This window comes from Pinus tabuliformis, chromosome 4_2 (assembly GCF_031772625.1).
Source record: "Pinus tabuliformis cultivar Carrire ecotype Pingquan chromosome 4_2, CPIR1, whole genome shotgun sequence".
Taxonomy (NCBI): domain Eukaryota; kingdom Viridiplantae; phylum Streptophyta; class Pinopsida; order Pinales; family Pinaceae; genus Pinus; species Pinus tabuliformis.
This window is the reverse complement of record NC_142304.1, coordinates 511148411-511166276: the sequence shown is the minus strand read 5'-3', so window position 1 is coordinate 511166276 and position 17866 is coordinate 511148411.

Genomic DNA, 17866 nt, shown 5'->3' with positions numbered 1-17866 from the left:
TAGGCCTCCAACTATGACTGTTTAAGGAAAGCTATTGTTGATTTGTCCTTATTTGTGACTAGACCCACTCTAGGGCTAGAGGGGTTGCCTCTATCCGCAGAGGGAACACTTTCCTGCATCACATGGTGATTAATTATTGTAAAGGGTTATATGTAATTTTTTTTTCAAACAAAACTCCTATATGACAAAGATTTTTGTCGGCAAGTGTTAATGATCGAACCAAAATCAATGGCTACCTCCCTTCCTGCCCAGATCAATGACGAGGAAGCGCTTCCCACCCCCCGCTACGAAATGAGATCAGTACCATTAGGGCACATCACTCCCATCATTTAGATCAGTACCATTAGGGCTCATCAAACCCTAATTCAGTTGACACATGCCCTAGACAAGTCATCATTTTGAATGTCTCCTTCCCTGAGAGTTCTTTGGCCTGAAACCCTCCAGAATTGCCTCCTTGAGGGACCATCACAGCCTTGGACATGGATAAGTGCACTTAAGTGCAGGTAGGCCCATGTTAGTGTGATCTACAGAGCACCTAGGCCCACTTTGACCTACAATGGGCGAGATTGAGCAAAATTCACATAGGGTTCTGGGAATATTCTTATCTTCTGGAGCCATCTAAAAGATTCCCACACTTATCATCTCCTATGAGCTCGAAATTTGATAGGGAATGAGTTAAGTAACCTCCTATCCTCTCATCCCTTCCTCCATGGAAACTAACTCTAGGTTTCAAAGGCCATTCAATACCCTCATTTATGACCAAATCTTCTCCATTTTCCTATAAATTGAGCACTCATCTAAGTGATTAGGGGCTGGACTTTGAGAATTTGTAAGGAGATACTATTGAAATGCGAATTGAGATTGTAAGTGAGCAGTGTTATGTTGTCAGAGTGTTGTGCTATTGATGTGATGTTGGTTGGAACCCAAGCTGGAAGAGTGACAATGGATCAGACTTCATGGTTGTAATTCTTCCTTCTACTTAATAAAGTTGTTTACACCTTTTTCCATATGCTTATCTTGATATATGATGTTTAGATGTGTGAATGTATCTGATTCCATTTACTTGCATTTGATAGATCTCTTACTTTGATTGGTTCTCTGTCTTCTGTTTATGATTGCAGGTAGTTTTGGAGCGAGTTAAGTTCGAGAAGGAGCAACCGGAATCAAACAAAGGAGACAAAAGGAAAGAGAAAGAACAAGTAGGTCCTTTGAGTCCCTTTGTCTTATTTATCATTTATAGAAAAATGATAATCACTTTAAATCTATTGTTCTAGGTATATCTACCTACCTAGGGAATTAGTATTTATTCGTAGATACCAAATTCCTCATAACAAATTAGCGACTCCGCTCGGGAACGATCATCGTTTCGGGTAGTTTACCTTCATCCTAGTACACTCTAGTAGACCTTACTTGCTTCCACTGATCTTCTTTCAGCCTTTTGAAGTGTTTTTTTGGTGAAAATTGTGCTTGTAAGCCCCTAGGATGGCCTCTCTAGCACCAGCGCAGGCTTGGTCTAGAGACAGAGCATTGCAGAGAACCCTTGGCTTGAGGACAGTGCTCTGAAGCACACTGTCTCCCATTCAAGGCTGCACTTATCCTCCTTAGGACAAAATCTCTCCTCTGAGTTGATTTTTTGCCAAATTTCCTTCTGTTTTTGCTTGCTGAAAGGTCAATGATTCTTGTGTCTCTGAAATCAATTTGTGTTTCCTTTTCTAGCCCTACTTCGTCTTTGATTATTTAGTGTTTCTTAAATGATTTTTTTATCACTGTCAATTGACTGTCAAAGTTAGTTTATAGTCAATTAATCTTTGTTAAAAAGAAAGTGTCGTAAAAGTTTTCTTTTCTTTCGAAACGGAACTGTCGTAAAGTCTTCGTTCTTGCAAAAAGATTGATTGATTGTATCTGCATTAGTTTCCTTTTGTTCATCACAACATTAAGGGAATTGAAAATAAAAACTTGCATTGTGCATTGAAAGAGTTTGTGTGTGCTCATAGGAATAGTTTAGGGAAATTGCATTAGATTTTTCTCTTTGCTCTTTGATTGAAATAAATATGGTTGCTCTATCCCTACCAGCTAAGGTTTTCATTGTCAAAATTGAATGAAAAGGATGCTTATCATATTAGTTTCATTCTAGGAATTGAAAATTCATCAAGTGCTGAACCTTGAAAGGAAAATTCTTAATCAAGATCAACTTAAAATTAACATCAATTAACCTAATGGAGCATTGTCATCTAACGCAAAACATTTGGAGGTTCTGGGCTAGAGATGTGTTCTAGCATCGTAAAATATAGCAGATGTCACTAACTTGTCTGTGATACATTCCGAGTGTGATACCTCATTACACGTACATGAGTATATTGTAGCTCGTCCACGTACCTTCAGGTATATAGGGCGGTGTTACAGTACGTAAAGTCTATGGGAATTCTCTCACTGTGTGGTTTCGCATTAGACAACGCTAATGTGGATTGGGCCTCCACGTACTTTCGGGTATATATGGATGGACAACACTAGGTTTCTATCCATCCTTAGGTAACTGAGTCAGCTGCCTTGTACACTGTGATACACTGAACACAACATTCGGGGAGATTTCCTGCCCGTACTTCTTGGTTTGCCAGGAGGTATTCTGCAGTTCATAGTTGCTTGGTAAACCTTTTTGCCTAGCTTACCCCTTTTTGTTTATTTCTTTTTTGTAATAAAATCAATCAGCAATCGTGGAGGAAAATAAACCCTTACCCTGTCATTCACATAGAGCAGTGAGTAAACCACCTTTACCGCCCGAAGCTACACATATCAGGTCGAAGCGGTCTCATTTGACTAGATCCAGTACTTCACAAGCCTCTGGTTCTTCATCTGAATTACCAGAAACACCTATACCGGTAAGTACTGTGACCCTAGCTACTCCTACGGTTACTAACCCATCTATTACTGAAGTAGAATCTCCACAATTACCTGAGGAAACTAGAATTGAATCTAGTGAAACGGTAACCCAAGTTGTTAAACAACAAGTTGATTCTCAATCTGAAGTTGTTCAACAAGAAATTACTTCTGAACCTGAATCTATTCAACTAGAACTAGATCCTAAACCCATCATTGTTCAATCAGAAGTTGTTCATGAAGCCCAACCTGAACTTGTTCTTTTACCAAAACATTTGGATCTTGAGGTTGAACAATCAGAAGTTGTTACCTTATCGGAAGAAGATCGACTAGTACATCCTCAGACATCTGTAACTGTCGAGACTTCCTCTTTACCTCAGCAACAAATACCAGAAATCTATTACAGACTAGATGGTGAAATTCTTCCACCTGGTTTGATTTCGATAGAAGAGGAACCTGAGGTAGAATCACCCAGAACTCCATTCCATTTTGGAACTGGACTGCATCTGTATCCTTATACTCCTCATTTTACTGCTCCTTTTGATCTTGATTACTTTCAAACACCTGTTGATTCGTTAGGAAACTTATTTGGACATTTGACTATGGTAGAGTCAACATCCCAAACCATACCATCTGTTACGGCTACGGAAGAATCTTCTGTCGCAACCTATTCAATGTTTACTACGACACCTAAGTCACACTTGTATGGTGTTCCGTCTGTCCCATTGGGTTACCAATCTTTATCGGGAACCCACTCAGGTGTTGCTTCTAGCCCTTGGTCTTCACCAATGTCCTCTACCAGAATTTTATTTTGGTTCCTCATTTATAGGTACCGAATAGCTGGACCCATCAAGTTCATATCAAGCTGGTTCATCTGGTTATCATCCTATGTATCTGCTCAACACTGGACTACCCCCATACGGAGAAAAATATGCATATTCTCCTTATCCTCCATTTTCTGGGGGGCAACCATATGTCAATATGTCCTCATCTTTAGGTCATCCTGGAATGATTGTCTCTCAGTGGCAGCCAACCATGCCCGTTCAACCTAGGCTTGTGTATCCATCACAACATATGCAATCCATCTCATCCATACCCACAACACCTGTTGTTACAGTTGTACCACAATCACAAGCTCAAATTGTTGTATCTCAACCTATGCAGGTTGGCCCTTCAACCTCAGACCCACAAGTTTCAGGTATACAGATCCAGCCTTCTCAGGTAGTTTTACAACAACCACTTGTTTTAAACAAAGTCTTTCGGTAGAAATCACATGAGAGAATTTTTTGGCTGATGTGTTTCTAACCAGCAAGTGTGGTTCATCATCAGGACCAGATGAAGAGGCAGACCATGGCAAAGGCTTAAATAGGGAGCAATGTAGAGACATAATTTCAAGTAACGGCTATATTTGAACAATAATGTTTAAATTATAATATTAATTTATTAATATATTAAAAACAAATATTACTAAGTAATGACTATATTAAATGGCTAGTTTTTGAATAAAATATTTAAATAATGATATCATTTCATTAATTTATTAAAATATTAATAGGTAATGGCTATAGTAAACAACTAGTTTTTGAAAAATAATATTTAAAGTAATTTATTAAAACCAAATATTACTAGTTCTTGAAAAATAATTTTTAAATAATGATATTAGTTTATTAATTTATTAAAATATTAATATGTAACGGCTAGTTTTTGAAAAAATATTTAAACAATGATATTATTTCATTAATTTATTAAAAATATTAATAGGTAACGGCTATATTAAACAGCTAGTTTTTGAAAAATAATATTTAAATTAATTTATTAAAACTAGCCATTTAATATAGTCTTTACCTATTAATATTTTTAATAAATTAATGAAATAATATCATTGTTTAAATATTTTTTCAAAAACTAGCCGTTACATATTAATATTTTAATAAATTAATAAACTAATATCATTATTTAAAGATTATTTTTCATGAACTAGTAATATTTGGTTTTAATAAATTAATTTAAATATTATTTTTCAAAAACTAGCTGTTTAATATAGCCATTACCTATTAATATTTTTAATAAATTAATGAAATGATATCATTATTTAAATATTTTTTTCAAAAACTAGCCGTTTAATATAGCCATTACTTAATAATATTTGTTTTTAATATATTAATAAATTAATATTATAATTTAAACATTATTGTTCAAATATAGCCGTTACTTGAAATTACGTCTCTACATTGCTCCCTATTTAAGCTGTTTCCATGGTCTGCCTCTTCATCTGGTCCTAATGATGAACCACACTTGTTGGTTCAAAACGCATAGGCCAAAAAGTTCTCTCATGTGATTTCTACCGAAAGACTTTGTTTAATTCATTATGGATCACAGAAGCTTGAATACAGAAACAACCACTTGTGTCTGGAGTCCAATAACTTCAGGCTAGTTTACCTTTTACTGGAATGACTTAGACTTACACTAATTTAATGTATTACCGTTAGATCAACAACTGTTGTACCAACAACAACAAAAGTTGACTCAATAGCCTTGGCAGCCCCAATATCAACATCAACAATACCAACCTCAACATGGACTTGGTCATGTTGTGCTCTACAACAACCCCCCATTTCATATCCTCTTTACTTATAAATATTAACGTATGAAATGGGTCCCTTTAGAATTTAATTTGGTATCAATGCTATTGTAATCCAAAAAAGTCCAATAAATGAATAAATGCACTTTATAAAACTTTCTGGGCAAACCCTTAAAAGAAATAATGTAATGATTTGTCATTGCGATAAAGCGATCGCAAGATCGCATATCGCAATGACACATGAATTATAACTAAGCACCCCAAAGTTTTCCGCCGATGTGCATTCGGCGCATTCGACGATCGGCGATATTCCATGTACATGTTATAATGCCCCATGCCAATAGTCCCGACCCGATACACATTCGGCGAATTCGGCGATCGGCGACACGCTACAACAGTTGTGATGTTCCCAAAGACTTGTCCCGATGCGATGCGCAATCTAGAATCGGATATCGGCGGCAATCTCACCCAACTCTTATTGCGCTCAAAACTTTTCGCTGATGCGATATCGCATTCGGCGATCGGTGATATCCAATACACACCATTAAAGCGCACTAATCACACCCCCGATTGCGATCCGATAAAGCGCGGTTTTCGACGAAGAGCCGTTAAGTGATGGGATGGCGCAATTCATTTGTAATAAAAGCTGGATCGCTCACGCAATCCTTCATCTATGATCAACCGCCAAAACGACCATTGCATGCTTAAGTGAATCGTTCACCCAAATAACGATATAATGGGCATTTAAGGAATGACGGATTGAAAACGGCTAATTAATAAGATCATGTCCTAAAATCTTTTCACGGATTGTATACGCGCCCATTTTAAAAGCTAAATCCTTCAGTTACGCATCTATTCATATGTGCTGTATCACTTAAGAGTTTTTCATCGCTATCTCTGTGTATTACGCCCAATTGCCTCTTTGTGCAGAATTCATTCACAGAAGCCAGACCTGAGAAGATGGGAAAGAAGTCCAAGAAGACTGTAGGTGCTTCCGCAACACAAACTGCAGGACAAGCGGCTGCAAATAAGAAGAAGGGACTAATATCCGATACCACATGCACAGGGCTCACCAGAGTTACTTGGCAGGGCACTTATAACCTAATTGAAGTTGAGCAACCAGAAAAGGTGGTGACAGAAGCCAGTGTGGACTTACTCAAGAAGTCTGATGCAACTCTCAAAGATTTGGCCGACTCTTTCCTTCACAGGATAGCGGCCAGAGATCAAATTCTTCCCTATACAGACGTTGTGCGATGGGCGATTGAAGAAATCCCCATATTAGACAGAACTTTTAATACCAGAGATGGGAGGATTTTCGGATCATTCAAGCCAGATGACCTAAGGCAAATGTATCATTTGCCTGAACCAGAGAAAATATATAACAAGGCCTTCTTGGAGAAGTTCGCAAGAGAGAATGAGATCGAATCTGAACCTATCAAGGATTGGAGGCAAAATCCCAACAAGGACAAGCATGAATCCTCCGGTAAGTACTCGGTCGATTCTTTGGCTTCTCCTTATTGTTATGCGGGGATTATGATGTGTAGGCTGTGTGGATTGCATGATTCTGCCAATTTTACCATTGAAATGGTTCCTTTAATGGAGGCAGCAGTAAACAGTTGGATTATGGATTGGGCTACTATTCTTTTGGATAAATTAGCAGTTGCTGTTCGTGATTTTAGATCTCAGACTGTTGTTTCAGAAAGGAAAATGCCCCCATTCTACTATAGTGCATATATCTTAGACACCCTTTGTTTCAATTCCGAATTTCCTGTTCTTGGGTGGAGGTGGACCGCACAGGACCCTTCACCCATTCATATATATCATCAAAAATTGTGGAAGTCTTCTTATAAAGACCACCTGTATCAAATCTGTAATGGTTTTATGGTACCTATTAATTATTCCATTTTTGATAAACCCATTCTAAAAATTTCCTATCAAGCTTCCTTTGATTTACCAGCGGTAGCAAGTTGGTTTGGAGAAGAAAATTTCACCTATATCAGAGTTTTCGGCAGTGAAGCCGATCCACATGTTCTCCCTCTATATGTTCCAGATAAGCTGCTAGCAAGGGAAATTGCATATCAAATCATGGCTGAGAGTACTACACAGACTCTCAAAAGAGAAAAGAAAAAGGGATGGCCATCTTTTCCCTTCAGATGTGGTGTTTATACTCTGCATGATCTTAAACATGCAGAAAAGGAAGCCACGAAGCTTCAGTCTTTAACTCTGGCCACAATCCAAAACAGACCATACGACCCAGAAAAGACTGCTTACAATGCATTAGAATAGGCCAAATCAACAAGGTTTGAGCATCAGAAAGATATGTTTGATGACCTGTTCGTTGCCTCCGAATCAATAGGACACGCTAAAGAACTCGCTAGGATGCAATATAATGATGAGGGATTAACTGAGTTCAATAAACTCAGAGAACAGAGGTTGCAAACTCTGCCTCTGGATTTACTGGAAACAACCCCAGCGACATCATCAAGCGGACCTGTTCGGGAACAGTCTAAACAACAGGAGGAGAGGCAGAAGAAGCAACAGGAGAAAGAATTGGCAGATAAGCAGAAAAGGGAACAAGAGGAACAACAGAAAAAGGAACAAGAAGAAAGGCAGAAAAAAGAACTGGCAGATAGGCAGAAAAAGGAACAAGAAGAAAAATAGAGGAAAGAAAAAGAGGAACAACAAAGGAAAGAGCAGGAGAAAGAGCAGCAGAAGCAAACCACCGATGTTAATGTAGACACTACTATAGACCCCAATTTATTACAAGAATGGCAGCAATTTCACTCCATCATTAGTGGATTGGAATGTTCAAAAGATGGGGATACTTCTAAGACAAATGATACTCAGGATGTTACCTCTCCTCAGGTTCCAAGTGGAACCAGCGGCCCACCAAGTTCTAAAGAAGTTGAAGTTATTCCAAAAGACCCCTCTGACCAGATTATTCTACAGATAGAAGATATTCCACCATTGGATGTTTTCTACAGCCCAAGACACAGGGCAATTGTAAAGCGGTCAAGGAAGAGACGAAGGATTGATCAACCTTCTATCTTCCCCGAACAAACGGTCACGGGTAATGTAGTATGGAAGGAGGAATTGGATCCCTCCGATGACTTAACAAAGCTATCACAGTATGCAGGCGCTTATTCGGCGGCAACAATTGACAAAGCATCGGAGGTGAGCCTTCTATTGAAGAATAAGGACCAAGAAATCTTTGCGTTACAGACATAATTGGTTGAAACAAAGCAAAGGGTAGCACAAGCAGAAGAACAGTTGCTGGCACAACAACAAGAGAACAATCAGTTGACTCAGCAATTGCAAGCGGAAAGGCAAAGGATTGATCAAAGTGCAATCCAGAAACAAAAAGAATTGTCGGAGGCGTTGGAAAATTTGAGAGTGGCGAATGAGCAAATGATAAAGACCAAAGATGAGTAAATCGCTCAAATGTCATCGCAGCTGGAAAAGATGAAGGGCGCGTCGCAGGTAAAAGAATTTAAATCAGAGGCATTATTGATAAACAAAGCGTTGATATCTCAGGTCAGACTCTTATGTCAACAGATCGCTCAAGCTGAGCCACTATGTGAGCTAACTACAACAATAAATCAGCAGGTAGAAAACGCCAGGACTGAACTAGATCAAGCGGACGAGGCCATTACTGCATATCTTGAATGGCAAGATACTGATTTGGGAAAAGCAGCAAAATTGCCCAGGATTATAGAAACGCATAAAGATATACTTTTCACAGAATGGCACACTCAAATGATGAAAGCAGAAAGGGCGGCTTCAAGATGTAAATCAACCGCCAACAATCTAGTGGATCTAGTCAATAACACTCTTTACCTGGCCAATATGATTTCTCAATGTACACCGGGAAAGATGACAACCACAAATACATTAGAGCAAACATGCTATCCTGAATTAGAAGAAAAAGGAAGATTAATCGCTGGAGTTAAAAGCTTATCCTTAGATGCATATTGGCTCTTTTTAATCAAGCCACATACACAGAGATCTGCCCTAAAGTGCCTTACAGACGCAATCGGGTGTATAATTCCCGATATCCAAGATGCCACCTACGCTGCACAGCTCAGTTCGTGCCTCAACAAACCTCCGGAAGTTGAGCCAATGCTTGCAATTAATCAGCTCAGATTCAAAGGAAAGCAGCCGACTCAATGAGTCACCCTCCCGCTTGCCAGATCGCCAGCCGAAACAGGATCAAAAGTTATTGATACCAGCTTAGTAGGATTTCTGTTTAGTAGATATTTAAATTAGATTAGTATTTATAGACCCTTTCATTGTTTTGGAAAGGGTCGTAAAATTTTGTAACAGACTTAATAGGCTGAAGTTTGCACTACTGTGCTTCAGTCACTATTCTTTTATGAAATTGGACCAGTTGTTCTGAATTCGACATTAAATTTTTAATGCAATTGAGCACTATTGCCTTTGTTGAGGACGATTTCTATGTTGGAGGAAGAACTGCTAATAACGATTGATATTCGGGAATGTGCCGCAGCTCATATGGTACTTTTATCTATGTCTAAAGTCATTTCTTTTATATGAATTGTTATGCTATATATTCTTGCTATTGTTGAATACATGTATGCGCTGTAACAACAAATCTCTATCTCAGCCCACTATTGGATGTTTTGCGATTTGCCTTTTCCTTTAATCATGCATGTGACAATGATATAAATGATAAAGTGTAGTAATTTCGCTGTTATCGCTTTGTGTAACTATTTATGCATAGCAATCTTGAATAATTTAATATCTATGTTTAGAGACAGAGTCATCTATATGCCTGTCTAAAAGCTCAGATCATCAAACGCTACACTTTAGAGATCGATAAAACCCCGGGGTAGATTATAGTTATTATATTCATGCCGATAGTTTTAGTTGTTTGCTTATCACTAACATAATCTATAAGTCACTCATCCATCCCATTTTATCTATTTTTGGGAAACTGGTCCCATTATCCCCAGTCGGAGCCACTATTCCAAACGGAAAAGGAGCTGCACTAAGGTCCGGACCGAGTGGTTTCCCCTATGTTGTTGCAGCGATTTTCGAGGCATCAACATAATTGGCACTAGAAGGAGGGCCATCAACTGTGAATGGCACATAAGTCCAAACCTATAAGCCATTCCAAGAGTAATTCTCCCTCCGAATCCCCTCGACCTTCCCATTTGCACACTGGTTCGCTGGTATCCAAACAAGGAGAAGGGGAATCAACTACCAATGCTCAAACCCATCATACCCCAGAACAATTAAGTCTTGAATCACCTGAATTCCAGTCTCTAATCCATAAACTTCAGAGCTTCTCGATTTCACCACAGAAATCTGAGGTATCAGAAAGCAGTGCGACTTCGCAGTTCAATCTCAATCATCCTCTCACCAGACTTCAGAGCGAAAAACTCGGTATTGAACCCACTGAGTTCCCTTTACCCAAAAGGAAAAAGGCGAAGAGAATTACTGAAGGATCTGAAAGTGAAGAGCTCTCATCCACGTCCTCCATTGCATTTTCCCCTCTGCGAGGTCAACCATCCACTCCCCCATTACAAATTGTCATTCACCAGGGATCAGAAGCCTCAATATCCCAACCTGTTTACTCCTCATCTTTGACCCCTTCCCATACATCTGGAATACCAACAGTAGTGTCAACCACTGTCGCTATCATAATGGCAGACCCATGGACTAGGCCAGGTGCAGTCAACATGCCTGCACCATTGCATGATCTACCAGATGCTCCTGAAAAATGGCTGCCTAAATTCAACCCAGATGATGGGACCCAGGCTGAAGAACACATTAACAATTTTATGTTAGCAGTTAACTTAAAAGGAGTGACAGAGCAAGATGTTGTTGTAAGACTCTTCCCCTACACCTTACAAGGATCAGCAGGATCCTGGTATTTTTCCTTACCCTCTGGTTCAATTACCAGTTGGAACACATGCCAAGAGCAGTTTCTTACCAAATATGGGGATGATAGGTCCTTAGCCACTTTAATAAACGACCTCTCCAATCTGAGAATAGAGCATAGGGAACCAATAAAAGAGTTTAATGCCAGATTTAATAAACTCCTAAATAAAATCCCTACCGCTTCTAAACCAAGTGAACAAATTCGAAGCGAATGGTATATTACCGCCCTACCTGCCAACATAGCTATTTTTGTCGACAGGGCTGGGAAACCTACCTTAGCTGAAAACATGAGAGAAGCACTTGCTGTTGAAAAGTGCATTAACACTCTAGAGAAGAAAGCTGCTTTGGAAGATAGAAAAGCTAAAAAAGTCTCATTTAAAGAGGATTCCAAGAAAAAAACCCCAAAGGACCCGTACGACATGGAAGGTTTACAAAAGGTCCTTAAAACGTTGTCTAACGAAATGGTCGAAATAAAGAAGCAGGTGGCCGAAACCTCAAACAAAAGACCATTTAGGACTTTTAAGAAAACTGAAACAAAGCCACCCAATGTTATATCTAACGCAGATTCAGAGCAAGAAGAAGAGGAAGAGGAAACAACCTCACAAACCGATGATGAAGAAGAAGTAGCTGAATGCCACGGAATGTGGGATTTTATACTCCCAAACTCTGATACCGAGAATGAAGAAGAAGCCTTTCCGGTTACTACAAGAAGTAAAAGTACTTCTGAACCTACCCAGGCAACTTCAAAGAAAAGGAGCACAGGTGCAACCGTGACAAAGGAAAAAGTTCCCCCAAAGAAGTCACCTGTAGTTATTCCGCAAAACTAGCCTTCAACTTCTAATTCTCCTTCGACATCCAAGACATTAGTGGTATCCGATTCAATGGAATATAATATTGTTGATGATATGAAGAAAACTAAGGCAAACATAACTATGTTTGAGCTTAGTAAATTAAAGCATCAACAAAAATTACTTCTTAAAGAATTGAATGCTGTTCCCTCTACTCCCCTTCCCAGTGCAAGAGCTGCCAACGATTCAGGCCAACCTCCTTCAGGTATGGTTGAAGCTACCGATTCAGTTCTAATCGGAGATAGATCAAGTTCTCATACTCCACCCTTCCTGCTGACCTATGAGATTTATAATAGAAACCTGCACAACTGTTTGATTGATTCAGGGGCATCATCTAATATAATGCCAGCTTCAGTTTGTTCTAAACTGAACATTGAACCCCAGAAGTCTGCCATTCATATTGTACAGTTGGACAGGACCAAAGTGCAGGTTGTGGGAGAAATTAATTCCGTAACCATCAGGTTGTATGCCGATCCCAGGATTGTACAACGGATTGATATCTTAATTGCTGACATACCTGAATTCTACAGTTTAATTTTGAGCAGAGATTGGTCCAAAAAACTGCATGGGTACATTTCCACAGATTGGTCACATATGTGGCTTCCCTACAAGGGAAAGCCAAATCAAATAAGGATCGATCGAGAGAAGCATATGACCCACACAGTTACTGAATTTGAGCAAGAAAACTCACCTATGGCGTTCAACAACAACATTTTGGGGAACTATTCGTCAGAGTCATTCTTTGGCAACTTTGTTGCCCAATCATCTCCTTTTTCAGTCAATCATTTTACATCTCAGAATGAAAATTTTTCACAAACTGATAAGTCCAGATGTTTTAATGATGCTGAGGAAAATGTAAATATTTTTGTTAATACTCCTTTATTTTGGTCTTTATATTTTGATGGCTCTAAGTCCAGCGAGGGCTCAGGAGCAGGGTGCATTTTGGTTAGTCCACAAGGAGAGAAGACAATGCTATCTTGTAGGTTAGAATTTGAATGCACTAATAACACAGTCAAATACGAAGCTTTAGTCCAGGGATTATATAAAGCAATCAGCCTCGGAGTGCAATATCTAAAAGTATTCGGCGATTCGGAAATCATTGTCAAACAGGTGAGGAATGCAATTCATTGTCTTTCAAGTCACCTCAAGCATTATCAATCGCTAGTACAGGATCTTACCTCACATTTTTCAGCATTTAACATTTCTTCCATTCCTAGGTCACAAAACTCGGCAGCCGACCTACTAGCCAATGTAGCTTCTAAGCTTCTACCCTCTGAAGACTACAGCCTTGATAGATTTTCTGTAGAATTACTTTTTAGGCCTTCAATTCCTGACAATGTCACTAATTGGAGAGTATTTAACCATGACGAAGATATCTTGCAGTTTCTAACTTCCGAAAAATCCTATGACAATCAAGTTATTGAGGAAAATGATCATGATCTACAGATGAAAGAAATACCTCAAGAAAATTCAATCCCTAAACCAGTGGTAAAGCTTGAAGACCTTTATGATATCAAAGACAGGTTTAAACCTGTAATTAATGCAAAGCTTCAAAGTTCTACCCTTAGGTTTGAATTGATAAATCTAGGTACTGACCATGCTCCTCAAAACATCAATTTAGGACTAGGACTTTCTCAGGAAGAAAAGGAAGCATTTATTAAATTGTTAAGGAAAAACAAACAGGTCTTTGCTTGGAAGTATGATGACTTGAAGACGTATGATACATCTATTATCCAGCATACCATTCCTATGCTTCCTGATCAGAAACCGATTCAGCAAAAGTTAAGAAAAATACATCCAAATTTGGAGAGCCAGATAAAGTCGGAGCTCAACAAGCTCTTGAAAGCCAAGATTATTTTTCCAGTCCGACATTCAAACTGGGTCTCTAATATGGTGCCAGTCAGAAAGAAAAATGGCGACATTCGAATCTGTATTGATTTCAGGAACCTGAACAAAGCGAGCTTGAAAGATAACTTCCCATTACCTACTATGGAGCAAATCCTCCAATCAGTAGCAGGCTCTGAATTGATGTCCTTTCTTGATGGATTCTCAGGATATAACCAAGTTCTGGTTCATCCTGATGACCAACTTAAAACCACATTCAGAACAAAATGGGGAACATATGCATATCAGAAAATGCCTTTTGGACTCATAAATGCAGGAGCGACATTCCAGAGAGCTATGGATATAGCCTTTAGAGGGTTGATCAACCGAACAGTAGTCGTCTATCTAGACGATATTACTGTATATTCTAAAAAGAGATATAATCAATTGCATGACTTAAATCAAATCTTCTAGCGATGCAAAAGGTATGGTATTTCTATGAACCCAAAGAAGTCTTTCTTTGCTCTTCATCAAGGAAAACTCTTAGGCTTTATTGTATCCAAAGATGGCATTTATATTGATCCTGATCGGATCAAGGAAATTTCTGAAATCCCTTTCCCTCACAATAAAAAGTCGATGCAGTCATTTTTAGGCCAGATTAATTTTGTTAAACGATTTGTCCTAGATTTTTCTCAAATTGTATTACCACTTCAGACAATGATCAAGAAGAATTCAGTCTTCAAGTGGGGATCAGAAGAAAAGCAGGCTTTTGATGTTATCAAACAATCAATAATCAATGCCCCAGCCTTGAATACTCCAAATTTTTCTAATCATTTTACATTGTATACCATTGCGTCCGATGTATCTTATGCTATAGTTCTCACGCAGCCAAATGCTCACAATTTAGAAGCACCCATATCATTCTTCAGTTCGAATCTTCATGGTGCCGAATTAAATTATTCCTATGTAGAAAAACAAGCCTTTGCTGTATTCAAAGCGGTCAAACATTATAGACCCTTTCTTTTAAAAACCCATACAAAAATAATAGTTCCTTTCCCGGCAGTTAGGCAACTATTAATCCAAAAAGAGCTGGGTGAAAAAAGGGCAAATTGGGTCACAGCGCTTCAAGAGTATGACCTAGAAATTAAGCCAGCAAAGATTGTTAGGGGCCAAGGTTTTTGCAGGATATTGGCAGGAGCATCCAACATTCCAGAATCAAGCGACACAGATCAAACTCAAGAAATTAATCAGATAAGTGTTACTGATTCTGGATCTCAATATGCAGATTTAATCTTTTATTTAAAAAATGGTTATGCACCTCCGAATTTGTCTTACAAAAACAAAAGGGCCATTAGATTAAAGGCGAAGAATTTTACCATCATTGATGACGTGCTTTTTAGACAGAATTACGATTCTATCTTGTTAAGATGCCTTGAAAAACCTGAAGCCCAAAAGGTTTTGTAGGAGCTACATGATGGACCAGTAGGAGGACATTTCGGAGCTGACACAACAGCTCACAAAATTATTCATGCTGGTTACTATTGGCCTACTTTGTTTAAAGATGCTCACGAGTATGTAAGGAAATGTCTAAATTGTCAAACTGCTAGCGGAAGACAACGTAAATCAGCTTTCCCCCTGCAACCGATCAACATTGAACAGCCATTTGAGCAATGGGGATTGGATATCATTGGGGAGATTACTCCAGCATCTTCCAAACAGCATAAGTATATCCTTACTGCTACCGATTACTTTACAAAGTGGGTTGAGGCAATCCCTTTAAAGACAGCAAACTCTGAAGCAATCATTGAATTCATAGACCAATTCATCATTACCAGGTTTGGTGTCCCAAATGCTCTTGTTTTCGATAATGCATCTTACTTTTCAGGCAATGCGATGTTTGATTTCACTATTAAAAGAGGATTTAAGTTAAAATATTCTGCTAATTATTATCCCCAAGGAAATGGTTTAGCAGAATCTACTAATAAGAATCTGATTAAAATCATTAAGCGAACTATCGAACAAAATCAGAGGAATTGGCACAAATCCTTAGTGTTCGCATTATGGGCCGATGGGATAACACAGAAAGCTTCTATTGGAACTTCTCCATTTAATCTTGTCTATGGAAAAGAAGCAATCTTACCCACAAATCTTATTCTTCCTTCTTTAGCCCTAGTGCAGTTCATTGAGGAAACTCCTTCCTCTTCCATTCAGTTTAGATATGACCAGATTTTAAAATTAGAAGAGGAAAGAGAAAAAGCCAAGGTTACCCATGCCAAACATCAGCAAGTCATCAAAGCAGCTTTTGATTCAGCCTCATCCGGTTCAAAACAGTTCCAAGTCGGTGATTTAGTTCTGAAATGGGACAAAGCCCATGAGGATAAGGGTAAACACTCTAAGTTCCAGAAGTTGTGGCTTGGACCATTTCAGATCTGTGAGAAGATAGGCCATTCAACCTTTATATTGCAAGATTTATCAGGTTTGAGAGATTCTCTCCCTGTTAATGGCCTTGTCTTGAAGAAATTCTTTCACTGAGGAGGTAACCCCTTCTCTTTTCATTTCAGTAGGTTTTTATAGTTTGTAGGATTTTTAGAAATAAGGTTGTGAGATGTCTCCCATTGACCTTTTGCTGTATTTAAAAAGTTGTCCCATAGAGTGAATATGAACATTTGCTTTTGAAAAGATAGAATTTTTAACCAAAAAGGATAATTTCTAGGAAGTTAGATATCTTTGTATTCTGAAATCACAATTAAAATTTTGTCAACTCCTCTCAAAACATAGAAATATTATAAACCATTTTCTGTTTTTCAAATTGGTCTTTAAAGGTTATCCGTACTAAGATAGGAATCAATCCAATCTCAGCATCTTCAACTCTTACTCTGTCATCCATTACTCTTAAGAAGAAGATTGTTCACCCCATTCACTAAAGTTTATGATTTTTCAGAGTGTAATTCTAAAATATAAGGTATTTAAGATAAGAGGTCTTATTACAAGCCTGCTTACCACGTTCATAGAGAAATAGTTTATCTGACATTACCAATACTGCAAACCAAAACAGGGTAATGGCTTGAAATTACAAGACAAGGGGTCTCATCACGAGCCAGCTTGTTCATTTAAACTACTATCAGTGAGTGGCATTGTCAATAGCTGGCCACCAAACCAGGACAATGGCTTTTTATCTTATCAATGACAAAAAAAAAAAAAAAAAAGGAAATGAAATACAAAATATGAAAAAATATTTTGAATTCATTCTGTTAATCACACTCTTAATTGGATGGGACAATGGACAATCACATGGTTAAAAGGTATCCCTGTCGAAACTATAGATGTTTGCTGGCAGCAGAGGCTCTACCTATGACATATGAGTTTACTATAAAGGCTGATTTGGAAAGATATTCTATTTTATCATTACAAACCAATAAAGACCTATTTCAAAGCTTAGAATGTTTTTATTTTCTTAAACAAAAGGAAGTCAACAAAATAGTCTCATTTTTCTCAGAATATATTGAAATCTAGTTATATTAGAAATTTCCCCATTGATTGAAACTCTATTTTCTGAAAAAAGCTTATATGTTTCTATTTTTTTTGAAAAAGATAACTGGTTCTTCCAGCGAATCGCCAATTGTTGTGCTCTACAACAACCCCCATTTCATATCCTCTTTACTTATAAATATTAACGTATGAAATGGGTCCCTTTAGAATTTAATTTGGTATCAATGCTATTGTAATCCAAAAAAGTCCAATAAATGAATAAATGCACTTTATAAAACTTTCTGGGCAAACCCTTAAAAGAAATAATGTAATGATTTGTCATTGCGATAAATCGATCGCAAGATCG